Genomic DNA, 25,100 nt, shown 5'->3' on the forward strand with positions numbered 1-25,100 from the left:
AAAACAGGATGTTATACAAGTTTTCTCCTTCATGAAATAGTCTTTCACTGGTAAAATTCCTGCCATTTTTAATGGCATTTTATTATTATTATTTTTTACAGCGAAGTCAAAGTATGAGAGGGAATTTGTGGATTTCACATTGAAATGCTGCTCATAAGAATATGCACGTTGGATCGCAGGGAAGTGAATGCCATTTTCTTGTGGGCAGAATCACATTCTTCAGGCATCATTACCTTGCAGTCCAGCCCTTCCGACTGCACCTCCATATGGCAGCAGCAACGCAAGGCTTTCGCCCATTAACCGACTGATTAGCGTGCCCTTCAAAAGAACATGCTGCAAAAACATGCACGTTGTATGATATCCTGCAATACCAACATCTAGACAATTTATAAACGGGGTTTAAAAATTATATTATTTTAAAATAATAATTCACATCAGAATGAACCACAGCAGGCTATATTAAATATGATACATGTATTAACGCTTCCTTTTATTCTGTGTAAATAATAAAGGATATCAGTTTACCAGTTAAACAAAAGGTCTATTCTTTGTCATCCTGCTGAGGCGCATGCATATTTTAAAGTCTAATTTATTTCTCTTGGCAGCCACTCACTCCCTTATGTACCCCTAAATTTGTATTGAAATATTTGAGTTCGCTGCCACCACGAATTGTGTTGTTAAACAGTTGTGTGGTACTTCATTTATCAGTTTTAAAGCCTCGCTGTTGCCGCTAGTGATTATGGTGTTTTTGTTTCTGTGAAGCCCGCGTGTTAAAACCCTTAAATACATATGGGAACAAACCCAGAGCCACATTCCTGCGTGTGATTGGACCGTAGTGCACATCCCTGCGTGTGATTGGACCGTAGTGCACATCCCTGCGTGGGATTGGACCGTAGTGCACATCCCTGCGTGTGATTGGAGCGTAGTGCACATCCCTGCATGTGATTGGACCGTCGCACACTTCCCTGCGTGTGATTGGACCGTAGTGCATATCCCTGCGTGTGATTGGACTGTCTCGCACTTCCCTGCGTGGGATTGGACCGTAGTGCACATCCCTGCGTGGGATTGGACCGCCGCGCGGCGTCGCGCCAGCACCCTAATGGTGACGTTTGATATCGAGATCAGCTCCGGCCTTGTCTGTGCTGCTCATGTGCAAACTCTACAAACTGTGCTACTCTACAAATGCAGAGAGAGAGAGAGACAGAGACAGAGAGAGAGAGAGAGAGAGAGAGAGAGAGAGAGAGAGAGAGAGAGAGAGAGAGAGAGAGAGAAGTGCTTTAGATGTGACGCATGAAGCAGCAGAGTAAGTAGATGTAAAACGCCGGGCTAATTTGCTGCTTGATCCCTGTAATAGCTTGTCTGATGGCAGCTCAGCACTGATGGTTGAAACTTAAAGATAAGTGTGAAAGTGGAGGCTGTTATGCTCCTGTGAATGATCTAAGGTTTGGGGGGGGGTCTGAGAGAGGTCACCCAGCCGCAGTCAGATTCGCCAGTGAAGGACACAGGAGACTGAGCTGGGGCTAATTGCTGGAATAATAATCACGCAGCACCGGGTTTTCTGCCCTGCTACTCCGGGCTGTTAGTCTGTTCAGCGATTACTTCAGATGGACGCGGGTTTTTACAAGGACACGGTCATCGCAGCAGTGCGTTTATTCCTTCTTCGTTTTCAACATTCATTTGTGTCACCTAAGGTACCCGATTTGGTCAAGAAGGCTGTGCATATCAGAATCCTTTAAGAGTAAAACATACAGAAAATTGAAAATATTCAAATATTTCCATGCATGAACCACCCTGTGAGCTATGTATATATATATATAATTTTGATATACTGATAATGTGTAATAATATAATTATGCAAAGCTCCCGCCTCTTCAGCTCAGATAAGGTCATGTGTTAAAGTTTGTTGTGATTTACAGAGTATTTAGTGTGAACCTGCAACTCGCTGACCCCTGACCTCATCCTGCTTTGTCCCGGATTGGGAGAATCCCCACCGGGTTCTGAAGGAACAATAATAACCTTAAATCACTTCATTGGCAACAGATAATTATCGATTTGGGCTTAGGAATGCTTACACTGTGCTGTGGTGCTGGGCAGCCTATTGTTATTGTTCCAATAGAATGTTCCGACAATGAGTTTGACAGTTATAGAAATTCTTAATGGTGTATTCAAAATCTAGGCAGCTGAAATTAGGGACTGAAACTTATTGAAATTCTTTGCTCAGAGCTGGGGACAGAGGGCATCCCGGTTTGGTGGAATGGGGGCCGGTCTCATTTCTGTGTTGTTTATAGTGATAGCTTCCTAAATTATAGCAGATGGTGGAAATCTGAAATTGCTGGTTAATCGCTCCTTTTCAGTCGCGTCTGTGCGGAGTATCATTCTGTTCATTACAGTTTGTCCCAGTGGGCATTTATCTGGTGCTGGTACGATCCCAGCTGTGTCTGTTCTGAAACCATTATTTTATGTTAATTCTCCTGCATCTTCTTATGAGTTTACCACCTCTACCTTCCCATCCTGGAAAAAAATAAAAGCCTTCTTGCTCTTACTTGGAATCCTATTGGTCCCAAGGGGAGAACCAAGAATTCTTTTTTAAGTGGGACTTCCTCACCCAACACACACAGACACAGAAACGCAAGCACAGACACACACACACACACACACACATATTCCATCCCCTGACAACAACTAATTTCCAAAATGACAAAGAACTAAATTTTAGAAGCGGTTGAGTATGTTTTTCTAAAGCTAGTAAAAGGGCAAATAGGCTACTATAAAAAAATGGCAAGTTTTATTATAACACAGAAACACAGACTCATAAAGCAGTCTTTGCACCTTACAGAACATTTAATAGGCCTACATGAATATTTTAAAATTATTTTAGACACATACCTACCATCATGTGTATTATGTGTATGTAAAATATCAGTTTCGATATTGGCAGTTGGAAAAGCTGCCTACTGCTTGCTTAGTGCTTCTTGAACACATTCGTGTTATTTAAGAAGGGTTTTCTGAGTTCTCTGGACCACAGTGGTGTTTTTTCTGTAGTGTCCCCTGTTCCCCACTGTACCTGTGACCTAAATTGGATAAACCATCCGGTGAATCAGGACAACACAAATGCACTCACGCACCGTACCGCACTGTAAAAACTCAAACGGTCCCGTTACACTGTTGAGTGTCACAGGATAACTGTGCCTTAACGCAGCCGCACGCACAGGATAGCTGTGCCTTAACGCAGCCGCACGCACAGGATAGCTGTGCCTTAATGCAGCCGTGCGGTGGAGTTTCAGACGCACTTTGTGTTGTGTGGGCCACCGCTCTCCATACAAATCACACAGGCACTTTAAAAGCCGACACCCAGAAGGAATCTGAACAGCACCCCGAGGGGTAACTTCCACCGCCCCTGCAGCCTCCCGCCCGGCCGATTCCACCGCCCCAGAAACCTCACAAAACTCCTGGTTTGGGTTCTGAATACAGAGCGGGCGGGATACCCTTCCCCTGAGTTCGAAAGGAACTGCAGAATGTTTTGCTCGGTGCTGTAGTTTAAAAAAAATATTTTTACCTGTACTTTAAATGCCTCTGGTGGTTCACTACAATCACAGTCTTGACTGCCTTTTTGTGGATTATGTTTTTATCCTTATGTTGGGTAAGTAATGGAAAAAATAGACCGATGAATCCCACAATAATGAATAATCCTTTAATACGATATCAATCAATGTAATATGACCGAATTTCAAACCTGAACCTGAGAGTGTCTTCAAAAACAAATCCTCAGAACATGGGGTTATCATTCCATCTGCTGGAATTTAAATGCATTTAACTCACTTTTTTAAGGTTAATGATGTTATGTATTTAGATATCTTACATAAACTTCCTATATTCTCGATTGTAAACTGTGGTAGGAATGTTTACATCCCCGTGCCCCCCCCACCTCCGCCACCCCGCCCCCCCAAATTCCCAGATCTTCCCTGGGACCCCGTGGGGTCTTCCTTTGCTCAGGGAGGTGGTGGATGCTTTTTTAAAAGCTTCGGTTCAACATGACTGGCGACATCTCTCAGATGACGGGATGAAAACTTCACCTTCAAGGCCGCTGAAGTGGTTTTGATGGAGTCCTGCTGTGAATATCAGTCCCTGAGGTACGGCTCCTAGTGCCACTGCAGCTCACTGACTCCTTTTAAACCAACCGAAATGTTCAGCCTGTTTAAGTACACTCTCAAACTCCTCTAATTAAAACTGTGCAGCATTATCACAAGTGTTTTCCCCCCTCCAGGTGGACTAAATCCGTTTTAATCCTGGCAGACATACTGCAATCAGACTGCTTTCTCCAAGGGGATGGATTCTCCCTGCTGCCTGTGCTTGATTTTTTCAATTTTCCATTCCAAAAGACTTGAAAATTCACTCTAAAAGGTCGTTCTATTGATTCAAATATGAAAGTGGCTGTTTTGCGATGTGCTCATAAAATACAACCCTCAGGAAAAACAGTCAATAAATAAATCGTTGCACAAAGGTTTGTGTAAATGTTAACATGGAATGTTTTAGACATACTTCTGGCCTAAATAAATCCATGTATTTATTCCGTGCAAGTTGAAAGCCTCAGTCCTGACTGGCTCATTTCTGCAAGGAAGGTAACTGGAAAACTAGATGTCTAACAGAGATTTGGAAAAACAATATGATTAATCAAAATTGGGCAAGGGTACAGCCTTTCAAGTCAAGGCATCGCTACAAAGAGTGGAGAAAACTACACTGGATAGGCAGGAAATAGAACATTAATAATGGTAGAGCTAAGAATAAAGAGTTTGATAGCGAAGAGCTTTTTAGTTTCTTCTCTTCTTTTTTTGATGGTGAGCACAGAATAAATCCTTTTTTCCACCGTCATTGAAATCTGAGACCCTGAAGGTCACTTTGAGGCATGCGCACCTCCCCGCTGAAGCAGACTCACAACTGTTGCTGGCCGAACTTGCAGAGATTAAGAGATGCATTATGGAGTCAATATATAAGAAGGTGCATTTGTCCAGATGGTGTTCTACTCCCTCGACACTACTTCAAACATGCCAGATGTAGAGGGGAGAAGAGAACTATGAAAAGGAAATAAATATACGGGTGAAAGAAAGGGGGAAAAAAATGCAGAGGATCGATATGATTGTAAATAAAACCAGCTGGGGAGAGTTACCATGTCCAGACATATTTAAGTGCACTGTAAGTCAATTTTGCGAAATTGGCTATTTATCATAATCTGCACAAAATGGGTGTGTTCCATTTGCTGTTGCCAGGGGACTTTTGAAATGAGACGCACGTTGGAATTAATTTTTGACCTTGATTGTGTCGTTACAGTTCTTATATTTTCTCATTGAGATTTTTGCACAGGCCCACTGACTGGCCTGACTTTAATTTGCAGCATGTGACTGGAAAGTCTGGCTGACGTTGTTGTGCTGTGTGTTTGGAATGGGGTGGGCCTTCTCTGATCCTCCCTGGTGCCCAACCAGTGTTTCCTCCATTAAAATCAAGCAAACCTAACATTTAAGTAGCCTGCTCTTAAAAGCAGGTTCTTAACCATTTTAAAAGTTAGACACAATTTATTAATTATGCTACTTTCTCAAACTGAATAGTGTGCAGTTTTTTTTGGGCTGTAGCTAACATTGTCTTGGACTCAGTCACCATTTGTCCCTTTGACTTGCAAATAAAATAAACTTTTTTTCGTTTTTTTCTTCACGAACACAGTTTTTAAAGGTAATTTGTTGATCGCTGAGCTCATCCAACTGCTTGCGTATAAAATTTTTTCATGAAATTACAAGTCGAAGTTAAGGTCAAGTGTTGACTGGATTAAGGCTATTTATTTATTTATTTTTTTTACATTAGCCACAGACTTGAAAACAGTGATGGTCACAGAATAGAATGTTCTCATGAAGCTTGAACTCCAAATAACGTAACAGCATACTTTAAAAAATACTTTAGGCAAAAAATAATGTGGTTTTAAATGTTTCTTATACTGGAAACAGCTTTAGGATAGCATTTCCCCCACATAAAATAGGCATTGTTTGACTTTAAAGAATTTTCTGGAAACTATAACTCATGGTCTAACTTCTCTGTTGCAGTGCCATTGAAGGACATTCAATAAAAAAATGGCATGAGTTTCTGAAGTGACACTCTGGCTAAATTCTACCACATCTGGTTTAGTATTAGCACAAATAACTCGTAGCTTGGAGCAGTTATTCAAACATAGAACTATGATACCAGTTGTTTTCTCAGCGAGGGGGTTCAAAGCCACATTTTAAAAAGATAGCGGTGAAATTGCTTGTTACACATGGAAATAGGCCATCTTACCTGCAGAGATGGGCAATGCTGGTCACAAAGGACTATAGGGTCTGTCAGTTTTTATTCTACAGTGGCTGTTAATTGTCTCATCTCTGGAAGTCATTTTATAGGTAGGGCACTAAGCCTCACTAAGCTTCAAACTGAAAGGTCATGCTAAATTGTGCCTGTTTCTGGTGCCCAGAACTTGCCCATCTCTATGCTAGGATCACCTTGACCAGGTGTTATTTTTCCCTAAATATCCAAGAAAAGTTGCTATGAATCAAGTCCTGCAGAAAAAAATTATTTCAGTGTAATGGAAATGATTAGTAAGTAAAACATTTTACGAAACTGTGATTTAAGACTCAGTATTGGCCCATTACTGTACATCATAGGCACCCTTACTTATTAATGTATTCTGAAAATGGTGTGAGAAATCGCACTGTGTTTCAGTCACACGCTAAGGTGTGGATGCACTCTTTTCATGAGGGTGTGTGTCGACAGAGCCTGACACTGACAGAACATCATTCTGAGGAGTCAGCCAGCACCAACAGCAGTTATTAGGGAGTACTGCGCACCTGTCAGGATGGGCAAGCTGACACCTCAGTGGGCGTCTGTGTGCTGGTGCTCAAGCAATCTGCCCTGTCAATAGGCTCTGGGACATGATGCTAGGGCCTAAACCACTACCCCGTATCTAAACAGGCAGAAGCTCTTTGCGCATCTTTGGACCTGCTCTCTGAACGTCACAGCTACATTTAGGACTGTTTATTTAAATTATTGTGATGATTGCATTGTACATACAGTTTTTGCACTGAGGTATGTAAAGAATTTATGCAATATGTTGTAATATTTCACCAAGAATTCCACCAAGTTCAGCTTTATAATATTTCCCAGTGATGGGGTGCCTGTTGAACACATATCAACAGCAAATGAAAACTGATTGTGGAAATCACAGCACTCTTAGTGACCAAGAAGCAAAAAGTTCCTTGACTTTTCCATGATTCTCCAGGACTGTTAGACAGATATATGGCTTTTCTTTCCTGTCAGGGGAAAGGCTGACATGGGACAAGCAACAAAGACATGATGATTTCATGGATTTGTTTTATTTTTATTTATTTATTATGATTTTTAAGCATGTGGCAACTTTCACAAAGGTTTGACCTATGGGCATTCAGATTATTCATAATATTAATTTAGGTCAATTCCCTGTCCCACAGCTAATCTCACATGTTAATTTTCTTATCTCGTTTGGTTTACCTTTTCAAAAAAATTTCCATTTAACTTGGCTAGACTGATTAGCAACAGAACAGTTCAAATTTGTCTTACCTTCAGAAGTGTAGTGTTTTTTTCCCACAAATAGTGAATTATTATTTAAGATGAACAACTCTTAAAAGGGACCTTGTGAAATAATGATGTTATGAAAACTTGACAAGAATAGTTGGAATGTCAATATTCGTTATATTGGTACAAAGTAGATACAGTATTAGGCGGGATTCATTTTTCATAATCTTTGGGAAGAAAACATGTCTTCTTCCATCACTGATTCTGCTATTACCGTATAACATTCAGGATGTCACATAGCATGTCAGGTCATTTGTAGTCCTGTGAGTTTCTCTAAATACCGTTAGTCACAGAACAGCCTTTGACTGTAATTAATTGAGCTTCTGGCATTACAGAATGTCTAAATCAAGAAGTTAGTATTGATTGTGTCACATTTTGAACATAAAATACATTTTTAATGATATGATCGGCTGAATGTATGGCCACGCCCAGCAGATGGCTGTGGATTCCGGGGCTGGGGACAGAAGTAAATGTCACAGACGCAGTGAGAGAGGGATGTCAGCCAGCGTACCGAGCAAAAGGGGTGCTTTAAAAGTGCTTTCTCTCAATGTACTAGCCATGCCTATCCATCCATCCATTATCCATCCATCCATTGTCTATCCATCCATACATCCATCCATTATCTATACTCGCTTATCGTGGTCAGGGTCACAGGAGGTGCTGGAGCCTATCCCAGCATGCATTGGGTGAGAGGCAGGAACACACCCTGGACAGTTTGTTCATTGGCCATTGTGTCACCTTACGGATGTGGTTGAAACTTTAGCCATTCTCGTGGCTAAATAAATGGTACTATTAGTTTTTTTGGAGCATCGCCGAGTGTGTGAGTCTTTTCTTTGTCGATTCTAATATGTTCCTGTGGCCCAGCACCTTGTGCAGGTGTTTTTGGCGTGCGTTTGTTTTTTCTAACACCACAGAGTCACATTAACCTTGTCATGCAAGAGTAGCTCCTGGGTGCTAATGGATGCCTGTAGACAGTGTGCACAAGTGCAGTTCTCCAGTGACAACAGCAATAAGAAGTGCCAACTGACTGCCAACTGACTGCACACCTGCACATTACTGAACTGACAGAAGATGTTTAGCGACGTTACACACTTACAGTTTCAACTAGACATTCAAAATGTTGGTTTTAAAATCTCTTGGATCTCACACATCACCAAAATGGTTTTCTGTGTCTTTCCCTAAACAAATGTTTTTTTCATCACATTTTGCAAGAGGAGAGAGTCAGTACATTGCCATACACTCCTGAAGTAACTAGGCATTCACTCTGGTGATGTACCAGAAAAAGACTTGGCTAGTAAGTTTTGCAATAGATTTATTTTGTGAACTATTTCATCTGGTGTTTTATCTTGTATTTTGAATTCCATGAATTCCAGTGAATGCTGTGCTCATGAGTGTTATCAAACTCAGGTTAATGTTTCCGAAGCTGAAAAATAATTAAAAAGTAATACTGGGCAGAGATTCATAGGGTGTAATTCAGGCAGTTTCACCATTCTGTAATTAGTTTGATTCAAGGAACTGTCTCATTATTAGAGGTGTTAACCTTCTTGCCAAAGTCATTTGCTGTATAATGACTTCATAAGGCTTAGCCAGCAGACATCAAACAGCAATTCAGAATATTCGTAAGATGTGCAGAAATGAAAGAGAGAAGAGCATGACATTTCTGGGTGTTGCCTTTAAGTGATGAAATGTGAATCAAAATAACAAAAACAACAACCTCTCCTTTCATGGGCAAAAGATGTCGATGGAATCCTGTGGATAAACAAGCACAACTCACGTGTGGACCGCAGAAGGGTAATGAGATGGAAACGCACATTCGAACCCGACGGTGTGTAATTTGTAGCGTGATACACCTCCATTATGATAATGTGAGAAAGCATGACATTTAGAAATAGAGCTGGTGGTGCAAGACACACAAGGAATGGCCAGACATGTTGAGGTAGGAGGCGATAAATATCAGAACTATATATATATATATATAGATATATATATTATTATTATTATATATTTATATATGTACATGTATACACCAAGTTAAATGAAAAATTATTGAGGCAGTGATATAATTTCTCCGCAATTTGAAATAAAACAATGAATGCAAGGGTAGTGTGCAAACTGTCTGCTTTATTTTGGGGGTCTTCATATCCATACGGGATGGCCCGTGTGGAAATTACAGCCCTTGTCATACGTAGTCCCCCAATTTACCTGTAATAAAAGGGACAAATAGGGGTACAAATAGCTAAGCTGATCTATCCACTCATCATGGGCTGATTGTTCCCGAAATAATTAATGTTTCAGGTTAAATGCGCAAATTCCATAAAAACTGGTATGAAATCAACGTTACAGAACAGAAAACAATAGTACCAGAAAAGTGTGGTCTCACCATGGACAGTTACTGTTTGTCCCTGCTCCTGTTAATTTCAGTGGCTGTTCAGAAATTGAGAGTCTCGCTGTGAAAACTGTTTTCAGTGACGGCATCCATTTAAAAAAAGAAAGCCCCCCCTCTAAAGAAAAAAGACGAGTGCCCAAGAGGGGCCTGCGTCACTGTAAGTGTGGCTTAAAACACTTTAAAATGCCTGAGAACAAAGAGGAAGAGCACACAGAACCCGCCGGCTGGTGCGTCCTCTCCGTGCAGTCTGGGAATGAGGCAACAGCGAGACGGCTCGAAACCTCCTGGGAAGTTTGAGCTGTAATAAAATGCACTTTTTACTTCAGGTTCAGCTTTGGGCGTGGTGTTTAAAAATGCTCGGCTGAGACAGTGCACAGGTAGAGGCTTTACTTCTGAGCTTCAAAAATAATACTGACATTTTGGCTTCTGAAACATCTAAAAGCCTTGCTTTTATAACGTAATTTCATGGACATCTTCTTTTATTTGATCTCCTTTCCGCATTACTGTCATTTATACCATATCAAAGCATATCTCTCATACCATATCAAAACTGTCCATTCATATGGGGGCATGTTGATTTATGTCTTTGTGTTCAAGTTGTATGCATCCATGTCTGAGCGTAGCTGTTGCAAACTGTGCCAACAAAAAGCATAATGTATTATTTCATTCAATTTCGCTAACAATGTGTCAAAATGCTTTAAATCTAGTAAACTATGCAAAAGGAACCCGCATACTGCTAGTTCCTCCACACTTCCCTCTGCACAATAGGATGGAATTGCTACAGCGTGATGTCAGAATGAGGCTAGGTCATGATTATGAATTTTTAGCATGCTGAGCTTTTAAATGAGCCTGATGAATGTGTTAGAGAGGCAGGTTTTTGACATATGGATGTGTGAAAATGGATTAAGACTCTGATTAAGCTCATCAGCACGCCAGTTACCCCCCGCCAAGTGTCAATCTGCCCCCAGCATGATGCCCAAAAAAGTTGTTGTGAGGCAGTTTTTGTAACTCAAAATTTTAGTTTTGAGCATCAAAATATTACGCTTTATGCTTGTGATAATTTATTATGTAAGATTAAAGTGAAAAACTGCACCCTGAGACTTTTAATCCCCCTTGCTGTGCACTGTGGTGTAACTGGGCTGGTCCGTGTGAAAACAAAAGGCTCACATTCGCAGACAGTAAAAACAGATTACCGCTAACTCTGTCGCAGACAGTAAAAACAGATTACCGCTAACTCTGACAGCTAGATGAGCAGCATCAGCCCTGAAGGGTTTTAACGCGCTTGTTTTATTTGTGACTGTCTTAGAGACGTGTCATTTTGAGGTGATTCTTTTTTTTGTAGTTTTCTTGCGCAAAATTCATTGTGAAATGTTTATGACCAGCACAGCTGGTGGTAAGAACAGCGAGTGAGGATGATGTCACGGCAGGCGATGATGATGTCATGGTGGATGAGGATGATGTCACTGCGGGCGAGGATGCATCAGCATTTCTGCCACGCATCTCAGCACTTTCCCACAAAGCAGTTCACACTTCTACTAAATGCATTTTTACTGCGGTTTAGACATGAACAACAACAAAAAAGTTTTTTTTAAAGCCTTCACCCATTTTCCCACGATTGTTATCATGAAAACAGTAATCCTCAGAAATTGCTTTTGATTACATTTCATTGGCCTCAAAATTGCTGAGGTATTGAACGGTGTTGAAGCTGTGTAACTTCTTGCAGTGCAGTTATATTTCTCATCACTTGAAAGACTTGAATACTGTATGCGTTCTGGTCCTCTGTAGAACAAGAACACAAGTGTGAGAGACATGTTCCAAATATCATATGCGGATTGTTTTTTTTCTCATCTATCCAGTGCTGTGATGGTTAGATATAGCTGATTGCAGTGCCCCTCTAATTCCTTGTTCTATCTGCGGTGTTAGATGAGCTTTACCAGTCTGGCTGGCTGCTTGATTGATTTCTCTGTCTCCTGTGCATGGATTGGTGCATGTTGGACTTTCACAAATCTGCCGTACCCCTCCCCTGTGGACCAGAGCCAGTCCTGCTCCGCTTGTCGCTTGTGCAGTCTCCAGGTTTGCTTTCCAGATATTCTCTCTTCTTATGGACAGGAGACACCTGAGAAGAATCCCATGCGTTTATTAGCTTCTGTTGAGCAGATGGCGTGATAAGAGCTCTGGCTCTGCATCAGTGTGGGTATTCACACGGTGAGACACACGTGCGGCACCGAGGCTAGACCTGAATGAACGATCCAAAGGAAGGCTCAAAGGGTTGGTCTAATAGCACAAATTTAAATCTGTCAAAATACTGACAAAATCGACACCCAACATGTACCATAGAGCCTCCCAGTCTTGTCGGTTTCATCTTCAGACGGTAGCGGTTTACATTTCTACTTTTCAAAACGCACAGAGCTCCGTTCACTTCCTTTCTACTTTCTTACTTTCACTTGCGGTGATGTCATGATGCCCATCGTCAAAGTCCCTTGAGCCCCAGCCAATCAGCTGTGCATCTGCTTCATTAATATGCAGAAGAGCATGGGCTGTGGAGTAATTTTATTTACTTATTTCAGTGTTATTTCAGTTTTTTTCTGCATATACTGGATAATAACTACATCGTGGATAATAATGGAATCCATAATGCTCAGATTGAACAGTATGTGTACAGATTCTCTGAGCTGTTGACATCCTGTCACATACAGTATTGGGCCGTTCAGCTTCTTTATTGTGCTGCAGACTTGTTTACATAACCAGCAGCTGCATTGCAATCCGTGGAGTAATGTGACTAATCTCTACACTGAGACTGCCTGCCAGGCTGGCAATAATAAAACGGCTATCAGGGGTGCAGGCAGGGTGTCACGGGAAATATTATAACGCTCTTTCACAACCATTTATTATGATTATTATGAAATCATATTATGGAATTTTAGAAATGGTCTTATCTGGAGCTGGGCAACTTGCAATGCATGAGTTTTTAAATATGCTACAGCCACAAGATCTAGACAATTCCATTGAATGAAATAGCAAAAAATGAAATAATGCTAGACTGAAATTGCATATGTAAAACTGCATGTAAATGTTTAACAGCTAAAAACATACATCATATGAATGCCTGCTAGGTGCTGGGAAATGTAATGTTAAAGCTGAATAAGATTTCTTATGAAGGATACTACAGATATAGTGCATCATGTAGGGAGGAGCAGGATGAACAGAGAAGCATTTCACTGATTTTTTTGGGGGGGGGGGACGTAAAATTAGCAATGTATGCAGGAAATTCACACCATTTTTAAGGACCTTTCTAGAGGAGACATATTAAATAATCAGAACTGAACAGAAGCAGGGAGAAATATTAACAATATATGAATTATCTAAACAATAAACTGGTGTATAGTATTTAAACAAAGAGACTGAGAAATAACCAGTTTTAGAAAAGTGCATACCCCTGAAAAAAGCTGGCAGGGCTTTTAAAGAAGGAAGGCGTAGTGAGCATGAACAGAAATAGGTGGGGAGAGAGGGTCAACACCATCGGCGCAGGATAAGCATGAGTCAGTCAAAAAACCCTCGAGAGCTGCCGGTTCCCTCTGGCTGTTCTCTCTCTCTTCTCCCTGGGCCATATCTCTCTCTTCTCCCTGGGCCATATCTCTCTCTTCTCCCTGGGCCATATCTCTCTCTTCTCCCTGGGCCATATCTCCTCCACAAGGTCCACTCCGGTTGCAACCTTCGCAGTCCCGCATTTCGGTATTGATTTTAATCAAACCCCACGTCTCTATCTACAGTGGCCGCCCCACTTCTGAGCTCATATTTCATGCTTCTGCAGATTCCTAATTGATTGCAATTAGAATGGGTGGGAGATCGTGTGTTCCCGGCCTGGACCTCCGGCGCTGATTCTGTGTAGGGATGGAGCAGAGCTGCATGTTCTGCGCTGGCCCGTTTCAGAGAGACTGCAGATCCGTGTCGTCACACACAGACTGCTGCTCTGCGCTGTTAGAAACGTATTTATAAAGTACCTGTTTCTTGATGTGTGCCATACATCAAAATGTTAGTGATACTGGGTTTTGTTTTTTTTTTCTTCTTCTTAAAGAGGTTGCATGGTTTTGGTTTCAGATTCTTAAGAGCTCTGTGCTGTGGAGTGGAAGCTTGCCTTTCAGCTGTTATAAAATCGATACGGATGATGTAGCCGGGTCTGCTTTGCAGAGGGGAAATGGAATCAGACACCAGCGGGAGAAAGGCTCAGGGTTACCTCTGCGTCAGGACAACTGCGCTCGCTGTCAGGCGACTGTCTCCTGCACTAACACATCTCCCCCATCGCTGCCACTGTAACGATGATTAAGGACACGTCACACCAGCCCTCCTGGGCTGCAGGGAATTCTGGGTATTCACTTCCCCGTCCCAAGGACTTAAAGCTGAAAGCTCAAAGCACAAGGATGTGTTGCTTTTATTCAAGATCACCGTCGCGCGAGCTGCAACAAAAACATATTGTGAAACCCTTGGTGACAATCAGTATATTTTAATTTCTTTTAAGAGTTTCTGCTTTTTCATTAGAAACCACACACATTTTTAAATTTATTTTTTTTAAAATTGTAATATTATAGCATAAGTAGTTACCAATGGGTCAGGCTCCAACAGTGGTTATAAATGCCTTTCTGATATGTTTTGACTCAAGGCTACCAGAGGCTCAGAACGTTTAAGATGTTCTTAGTTTTATATTCTGAAAGTAAAGACCCAACTGGCCTCTGATTGAGCTGGTAATGAAAAGGCTTGTTCAGTTATTCACAGAGACAGCCGCTGTGAAAGCTTTTGAATCACTATAGGTGGGAGGCTGATAAATGACAGATGATGTTTGATAAGAAATCCTTTAAAAAATTCTCTAAAAAATTTTTTATTTTCTTGTATTCTTTAAAAATAAATGATTGTTCATGGAGCAATTTTTTTATATTATTGCACATGTATATGATTTTGCGTCATTGGAGCAGAGTGAGGGGCGGGGCTGGACGGAGGGGCGGGGCTGAGTGATGGGTGGGGCTGGAGCAAGATGAGGGGCGGGGCTGGACTGAACTCAGGACGAGGAAACCTGGAGCGATGCAGTAGAAACATGGCCCAAGACAGGGATTCTTGTGCTGTCTTCTGCACCAAATATAGACTTTTTCATGTAATTTGTAGACATAACTTTGTGAGAGGTCAGTTTTATTTTTGAAATCATCTGATGCCACTGGAATGGTATGAAGAGAAATTTCAGTTAGGTCACAGATGCCAAACTTAATTATACTGTGCGGCTGGAAACCAACCCCTGCCTAACTGGGATTGGTTAATTCTGTTGGATAAATAAAACTTTATTGACTAGGATAAAGTAGACAAAACTAATGAATTATGACAACAAGGCTGTGTCCTTCAGGCAGGCGGCTCATTGTTGTATTTACAGTTTGTCTCTCTCTATCACGCTATGTGTTGCATCACATCCCAGGGAACCCGTTACTCTGGGGTTACGTCTGTGCCAATTCTGGCCCGGCAGAGCAGACGTTGGATCAGAATCGGCACAGACCCGGCCCAGAGTCGCTGGCCATCTGGATTATAGGTGAGTGGTTGTGCAGATATTTGATCAGCTACCTCCAGCACCACTGTAGCACAGTCCCAGCTGACCATGAGGGCTAATGTTCTAAAACAGCTCAGAGTGCATTCTGGGTAATGAGCAATTATGTCACCATAACAGCATGATCAATACTTAATGAGGTTAAAAGGTCTTCAATAAGCAGACTGACTTGTTTCTGGTATAAATGGAGAGGGGTGCGAATTTAAACTCACACACTTCGCCCGCAGCGTGCATGTTGTTAAAGGTGATGCCAATGTCCTCACTTTAAAGTTAAAATATACTCCTGATTTGTATATTTGAAGTGGAAGATGCTGTTCATTTATCGGTGACTCTGAAACCTTGATTAGTTTCAAAATTAAATGAATAATTCATAGAACAAGAATAACAACCACGGGAAGCAATCGCATATCTAATGACCATATCTGTGAGCTCCACTAAAATATATGAAATAAATATAATCCTGTTTTGTGACTGCCATGTGTAATTTATTTTGAATTTTAAATGAATGCAGTTTTACCTTATTTACCCAGTTGTGGATTGTTTTTCTCAACATGATTTAGTGATTGCAAACTGTGTGCAGTGAAAAGACCTAAAAACATTTTAATGAAGATGCAGCAGTCACCTTATATAATAACCAGGTTGTTTCACAACGTTCCCAAATCCATTAAAAAATGTAACATTTTCTATTGCATTTCCTGCTGTAAATTGCACCATCAAAAACTTCCTTTAAAACTTGATTAAGGCTTGTGCTTGGTCATGCTTGTTCTAGACTCTAGAATCTGGAGGTTATTCTGAGTGGTTAGTAGTAAAACTGAGTGCTGTGGGCTCAATGACAGCTTTAGCTCCGATGGTCCTGGAACTGGGCTAGGAAGCTGAAATCGTTACAGTAAAGCGATGATTACCTGACTCAGGTGGGGTTCAGCACCTGGCTCGAAAGAAAGCCTGCAGACACGCTAGCCTCTCATGACCAGTGTTGAATGGTTCAGTGTGTGTGTGTGTGTGTGTGTGTGTGTGTGTGCATGTGTGTGTGTGTAACCGATATACCACCAAATCTAAACATTCTAGGGTTTCTACAATACAGTTCTTCCCAAAAACACAATCACAGGGGAATCATTAACCGCACACTGTAAAACTGCCCTTCTGTGGTTATAGTTGCCATCAATGCAGTGTGTAGTTGTAGTGATGTAAGGCTGTAGTGTACTTGCATGTCCATATGCAGTGCAGTGGATAAATATTTGGACAGTGACTTTGGCTCTGTTCTCCAGCAGATTGTATTTGGAATAAAACAACGGATATGAGAACTGTCAGCTTTCATTTGAGGATTTAATTTATGGGAGCAGAACATAAACAGGTCTTTTCATCTTTATTCATATAGATGCGCTGTAATAGCTGAATAAATGTGGAATTATCTGTTCCTGTCATATTGTGCTGCATCAGTTGCCTTTGTGAGGTGATGTCTGAATGCAGTGGTTGTCTGAAGTCCAGTGTCTCAGGGCAGTGAATTTAACAGTGCTGTTTGAGTTCCCTTTCTTTTCTGTGTTGGTGCCATTGTAGCTTCAGCCTTTGGCTGCTGTTGCTAACGCTAACTGGTTAATCTGCCTGCATGGTGTTGTTCATAACACGCCTCAGGTTTCCCTACACACATTGGTTTCACCATGTAGAAATGACAGCACTTTTAACGTAGTACAAAGCTAGCAGTGATGGCAGGACCGACACTCGGAAACTGCTTGTGACCGAGTGACTGCACAAAGACGAATAACGGGATGTAGAGAGCTGGACACAGAGACCCCCGAGCAATGGCAGAAAAGCAATAAGTCGTCTTTGACTCTCTTTCCTACATCTGGACGGCTTTACAGTCAAAGCAAGCCAAAGGATCCCTTCAAACCGCAATGTCTGCTGCCAACTGTTATGCGTGGTGGGGGATCCGTGTGGTATGTGCAGTCATCTCATCAGGGTGAGATGCACAGGAATACGAAACCGTTTCACCAGACCAGATACACCCTTTGGTGCAAACGCTGTTTCCTCCTGATGCTCATACTCCAGAATGATAATGCCCCCAATATGCAGTGCTAAACAAGTTCAAGAGTGAACACTAAGATGCAGTCAACAATCACCACGTCTAAACATCACTGAACCTTTATAGAAAGTTCTGGAGCGCAAAGAGCAAAGTAGATTTCCACCTCCTTCTTCCCTCAAAGAACTGGAGGTGTTCCTTCTTGAAGAATGGTCCGATTCCCAACTACACACAGTTCACTACTTGTATGATAGCTTTCCTAGAAGGGCTAAAGCTGTTCCGAAGGCAAAAGGTGGCCCTACTCCTTATTAGTTACTTTAAATTTATATGTTCTTGGTGTTTCCATTATTTGGTCAAAAACACTTTGTTGACTAACAGCACTTTCCAGTACAGTCTTCAGACATGTTGAAAGTGTATTAAAAAAATCTCTCTGGTACACTTTAATGTATTTTTAGAGTGAAAATGTTGATTGCCACTTTTCTGAATACCAAAAGCGGTACTGGTTAGATAGCTAGCTGAAATACAAACTAACGTAAAACTCATGACTCAGAATTCAACCAGAGGAAATGCATTCAAATGAGCGGTTCATTTCCACCGAAAGCCAAGACCTTTTCTTTTCACGCACAGAAGTTTTCCAAACAAACGGTACTAAGAGCTGTTGTTAACCATGGATGAAAACCACCATTTTGTGTGGTCTGGGTTTGTTTGCTTGTGGTTTGTTTTGGTTTGTTTCCTAATCAACCTTTGATGTTCACACAGCCCTCAAAAAGAACCGTAGCATGCTTGGCTCAAAACAAAATAATGGTGTCGATACACTCATATCTCCAGGGAGCAGGAACCTAAAGCTAACAAAGCTTTTTTCATCACTATTAAGCTTTTTCATGGACCACAGTAAAAGGAAACAGTTTGTGCTCTTTTATTTTACTTACAATCTTCTATAAACATGTGACATTTATTTATTTTAGAATTCTTTGATTAATTCCTGGAAGGTTTTTTTTAACAAAACTTGACTGTATTTTATGTAGAAAAGTGCATTCACTGTGCTGAGTGCATGATGTACTGTAGAATTGATTTAAGGGATGCACGTTTACTTGCAGCTTGTTTGGTTTTGCGATTATTCACAACCCCTAATGATTATTTCAAATCAAGCAAAAATGAGTCTGCTCTAACATGCTGATTTAAGTTCTCAGTCTCAATCTTAGGGAACTTTATTGTTGCCTCCAACAGCTTCCGGTGTCACTGGGGAATTAAAATGAAGCAACACGTGTGTAACGTTCGTGTGTCATCCATCATCACAGGGAAAGGCGAATAACTCAAAGAGGACACATGACAAAGGGCTTCTGACATCCACTAGTCAGGAGATGGTTTCATCCACACATCCATTATCTATACCTGCTTATTCCAGGTCAGGGTCGCAGGAGGTGCTTGAGCCTATCCCAGCATGCATTGGGCGAGAGTGCAGGAATACACCCTGGACAATTCAGAGATGGCTACAGATAAATAACTAAATAAAGGAATAAACAAATAAATAAATTAGAAAATAAATAAATAAATCATCTGGGACAGTGATAAACTTGCCTGGGAAAGAACACATTTTCCTCCAGCCACCATGGACAGTCAGACAGATGGTTTGGAGGCAAGAAAAGTTCAAGGGGCACATTTGGCAATCTAAAAAACTTTGGTGCATCTTGGAGAAAAGTGTCCAAATCTACCATCAGATTCCATCTCCATGCCAGTATGCTGAGCAGAAGGCTTGCCAGAAAAAAGCCACTATTGAGGGAAATCAAGAAAAAGAAGCATCTACTTCTGGAGTTTGTGAAATGCTACAGTAACTTCAGGCAGAGCCTGGTGTTATAGCCAGGTTCTTCGGCCAAAAAATGGTTAACTGGCTACATACTTACAGTTTTACAACCACCATCTCAGTCTCCAGACTTGAACCTGATCGTAAATGTGCGGTTTAAATTGAAGAATGAAGTCCGCAAGCACAGGCCGACGGATGTTGAGAGATTTAGTATGGGGGGGGGGGGGGGGGGGGGGGGGGGGGGGCACTATAATTAGCATGTACAGTAACAAGGTGCTATAATGCTCATGCACAAGGGCTAGGTATAATGTTATGTTTTAAATATGGGTGGAAAAAATGTAAAATATTAATAATCCACACTAAAGAGACACAAATAAAGAACATAAGATTTTTCAGATGGTCCTGGAAAAACCCAAGGAAGCCATGATTGGCCATTGCTGCAGCTTGCCATCTGTGCTCCTGATTCATCTCCATGCTCATGGGAACCTTCAGCTGGCTGCTTGCAGAATTAATTGGCCATCTGTATTGGGTCAAAACAAACAATGGGTCTGCTCAATCAGCTTCACTGGAGAATTGATTGCACTGGATTCTGATTTATAACCATACCAGCTTTTCAGCACCCACAAAATGAAGTCGGGTTGCTTATGAACGCAAAAAAAGAAAAGAAAAAAAAGACTGTTTGCTTTCTGGTAGTTTTAAAACTGCTCAAACTGTCACTTGAAAGGCGAGCCAGCTCTTATCTCTACAACACCCCCTCAGTCTCCCGTCTCCACCCGTTTAAGTTCAACCCAGCCCGTTCAGCTTATTCCGCTGACTTTACTGGTGTTAAACTGGACTCTCGGCATATATAGGAGTAAAAGTAACGGAAAATAAAACATCAGCCTCCCTAATAGCTGTCCCTCTTATCAAGGCGAGCGGCTGTTTCCTGGGAGCCCGGTGAACGCTCGAGCAGAGTGCGGGATGCTGATCTCCTCAGAAGCTGCTGCCACTGCGCCGGTGGGGCGTGCTTAGCAGATGAAACACCGGGGAGCAGAAAAGTGACTTACTTTATATTATTTTTAAAAACACGGCCCAGAATGGGGGCACAGGAGGAAGTAATTTACCCAGGGGATTCTGTGGGGGCTCTTGCGCTTTATTGATGTCTGATGGACCCCCTCCAGTGCATCGCTTCCTCTCTCCTCTCCGCTACATGCTCTCTGCATGCCCCCCCCCTCCCCTTTGAGACCTGATCCCCTCTCCTGTCCCGCTCTGTGGCTGGGCAGGGTCCTCTAGGGTGCAGGAGGACCAGCGGGTAAAAAGGAGGTGTCCTTTGAGGTGCGGAGGGGCAGCGGGTAAAAGGGAGTGTCCTTTGGGGTGCAGGAGGAACAGCAGGTAAAAGGGGGTGTCCTTTGGGGTGCGGAGGGGCAGCGGGTGCAAGGTTCCGGTGGAAAACCCACCCTGCTTGTCAGGAGGGCGAGCTCTGGGTCTAAGGAGCGCCTGGCAGACGTTAGAGAGCAGAAAGCCATCACAGGACACACAAAGGTAACACAGACCAAACAGTTTTTCTGCAGGTTTTTTTTACTCCATGCAAATTGGTGCGGCCATTAGCGAAGTGTGTCTCTGGGAGCAGCCTGTTCGCTGTGACCTTGCATCGCTAATGCAGCACTAATCCTGTGCACCATCCAGGGGAGTGCCGGCTCCATGATAAGGATTACTGCCAGAAAATACAATGCTGGAGAAAGGCAGGCCACTCGGTGCAGATAGATAACAATATTAGCGACTCAACCTTGAGTCTTGCTTCTCAGGTATAATATGTGCTGTCTGTAGTTTCAGACAAACGAGGGCAAGTCTAGGCATTTGTGTCTCTCCTTTTCACTGTCTCACTCTCTCTAACTTTGACTTGTTCTCTAAACTGTGTGTGTAAACTTGACATAATGTGTGTTGTTCTGGCTCTGTACTGCAGCGCATTGGATCTGAAATGAAACCATGATTATGAAGTTAATGTTGCGACTGTTAGCTCTAATTTGACGGTATTTACGTCCACATCAGGTGATCCGTGTAGGATTTACAGCCCTGTTTAGGCACAGTCCCCTCATTTTAAGGGTTCAAAAGTAATCGTATAACTGGCTGCTCAGCTGTTTCTAGGCCGGCTGTGTGTCTTTGCATCATGGACACAAAAGCGAAAGGTGGAGAGTGCTAGTTGTGGCGTTTGTGTTGCTGTTGTCTCTCAACATGAGGACCAGAACTGCGTCAATGCCAGTGGAGCAGGCCATCAGAGACACAGCCAGAACCATGGGTGTGTCAGATTCAACTGTTCGGTACATTAAGCAAAAATGCACTGGGCTCAGCAATGGCAAAAACACCCTGGTAGGTCAGGGAAGACCACTGTGGTGTATGGGCCACAGTATATATGCCTGCATAGTTTTTAAATATTTATTTCATGTTGCCCATCTCATAGTGTGAATTTTTATTCATATGCTTGAATGCATGTAGCGTGCGGTGAATGGGTGGCGGGTCTGAGAGTCTCTGACGCTGTGCAGACAGGATGTGCAGCCTGATGAGTTCCTGAGAAAGGTGTCATCTGAGGTGCCAGGTCCTGCTCTGCCCATCCTAAAGCGTGCGACACGGTTCAGACTGGAATGTTCCATTGAGCCGCGAAGCTGAAAGCGATAAACAAGCGCGACGTGCCGAACTGGAATCAGCGCTGCAGGGCTGTGGCACACCTGAGAAACGGCAGATTAATGTGCTACTGCCGTCATGCAGGAAGTGCAAATTCACTCAGGCCTTTTATTCCTCAAATTACTGCGCATCTCTGAAATAAGCTTCCTCACGTGGGGGGGGGGGGAGCACGTTTCATATTTTCCACTTCTCAAAAAATACATTTGTATTTTGTGCCGGTCAAAAAAAAAAAGGAAATTATTTGTTGTCGGATACAGTGACAGACGAGGTAGAAGGGGGTGACAGTACGTTTAGAGAGAGAAAAACAGATTTAGTTTGGGTTCGGGGGAAGTGAGCCGAAGTTCCCTGTTCTCTTAAATTGTCTCCGGGATCGGTACCTCCTCCTGCTTGGAAGCTGCGAGCCGGAGTGATTTCTAACGTTAATTACTTAAGTGGCCCTTCCCCTCGTGTTCCAGGCCCAGACCATTTATTCTCATGTCACTGCCGGGTCTCTGAAGCACGGTTTGCAAATGGTTTGTGAAGCCCAAAGGGCGAGCCACTCCAGAAATGAGCAAAGCAACGCGATAAATTTCACTCTGACGACACAATCTGGACTTCATTTCGTCCACATCTTTTAATTCTAGGGCCCGTATTGTGACTAAAGGTCCCGGCTGATTGCTCTGTCTGTGTGTGATTGAGGCTGTGAGTGTGCGGTTGTAATAAGATGTGTTCCACATGCCAGCATATTGTAAGGGGGCACTATAACACTAGCCGCCAAAATATCTGTCACCAATATAACACAACCTCTATCGGAATAAAAAAAAACTTTACAAAGTTTTCTTCTGCTTTTAAGTGCGTATGGTCCCGATAAACTTGGAAAACTCTCAGTCTCTCAGTCATCTTAATGTTGTTTCAGTTGCCCAAAGACAAACTTTAATGAAAGAAACACAGGGAGTTTATGGCATCCATCTAAAGAAACACAACCTATTTATGTTTCTTATAGAAAAATAATGAAAACTGATTGTAGATTTTAATTAAATGCCAAATCAGATTTTTCATTACTGAGTGTGATATTCTCAGGTGGCTTTGCTACAAAGTCATGTTTCAGATCAACAGTGAGTGCGGTGATTGGACACAGCTGATGAGCTGTTTCAATCTGAATACCAACTGCAGTAAAAACCCAGACAAACAAAGAACAGAAAGTAAATAACATGTCCTGTGGCATATTAATGCCTGCAGGTTTCAGTGTAAACCAGCGCTCCATTACCGATTTAAACCTATTTTGGTTGCGGCAGAACTTTTTTGGCATCGTCTAAAATATTTTTTTTAATAGCCTCATATTTTACCGTAATGGACAAATCATCGCAGTTTGTCTCATCGCAGATGAAAAGCCGGGTCATAACTGAGCGTCTCTAAATCTCTAAAGCCAGCTGCAGCGCAGTCTGTTTTCAGGCTGAGCGGTCTGAGCACGTGCGGCTGTATCGCCCTGCTCAACGGCGAAGGAATGTCAGCTGGACGAGTGGAACTGGCTCGTGCGAACATTAATAGTCACATGAATGGATCGACTAAAATACTCCATTTCAATTTCAAGAGTTGAATGGAAAATTATAGATATTACTCTGGGACTAACTTTCGGACATATGCAGCCATTGAATAAGAAATAGGGGAGGCAGAGTATGCACCGTTGAATGGATAATTGTCCCAAAGCCATTTTTCATGATTAGCAGGGTCCACTTGGACGAAGGTCATTCGTCTGATGTTAATTTCTTTTTACCTGAATGTGCCTGGTTCTGCAGAATAATAGCACCATATTAAATCATTTTAATTCCATAAAAGAGATTGGATTGCTTGTGTGATATCCACAGAACAAACAAACAACCAGCTAAGGATAATAATCATATATATAGGTGTGTTGTCTGCTTTGCATATTTGGCTCTCCAGCCTCCACTGATTGCAGAAGTGGTTCCAGTGACAGCCTGCATTACCTGATCAACACACAAGATTAAATACAACCCAACTCAGTACAGCTTTGATCTGAAGGGCAGGGCTTTTAAAAGCTGACATCTCAAACAATTAAGAATTTAATTAATGTCTCAGTATAATTTATACAATTTATAAAATGAGCACATTGCAGTATAATTTAAAACAAAATTTAATTTCATTTATCCTAAAATCCCACTTTGCAGCCAATGATTAAAAACATATTATCAGAAATGGAACATCTGGAACATTTTGGCCACTGAAAGTACGGATATTTTCATTAAATGTTGCTTTTGTAGTGGCCCAGGCAGTAAATGTTAAAAGTGATAGTGAGCTTAATGTTGACAGGCAATATTATTGCTCTTTGTAGAGGTTCCAAGGTGGAGGAAGCAGATGAACAGCATAACTTTCACAAGTAAAGGCTCTTATAAATCAATAGAATGGCATGAGAAGTGTGCACAAACATGTTTCTGACCAAATCATACCTGAATTTCTCCATATTGCTTGAAATTCAAAAGGGGTCAACATGTAACATTTTCTCTCTCTCTGAGTGTTCGTCAGGAGAGACAGCCACTGATCCTAAAGAGATACTCAGTCACGCTCTGCCAATTCAGAAAAATGAGGAACAGATCGGCATTTTCATTTTCGTTTTTTCTCTGTGTCCCTGTGCATTAAGACTATGGACTGTTACTACTAGTAAGTGCAATATCTGTAGAATGTGTACCCTACATGACATGTAATATAATCATTAATAGATGGAGGATTTAGCATTGATGTGATGGTACAGCAAATATGAGTAGGCGTTTCAAATTGGAAAAAATTGGAAACATAGGGAATAAAAAAGCATGGAAAATTTTAAAGATTTATTGTTACATTCTTACATATGTTTTGATTGTTGTTACTGTATCAAATCAAAAACAGCAATAATAATGGTTTATTTGAATTACCGTGAAAATTAGTAACAGTCCAGAAATGGCAATGGACATACGAAGTCTAAGGCTACGTCAATTCAAATAGAATGGTACTTACATAACAAGAGTCCCCCCCGTGACGAGCAATAATTTCTTAGAGTAACAAT

The sequence above is a fragment of the Anguilla anguilla genome, chromosome 10, assembly GCF_013347855.1.
Source record: "Anguilla anguilla isolate fAngAng1 chromosome 10, fAngAng1.pri, whole genome shotgun sequence".
Lineage (NCBI taxonomy): Eukaryota > Metazoa > Chordata > Actinopteri > Anguilliformes > Anguillidae > Anguilla > Anguilla anguilla.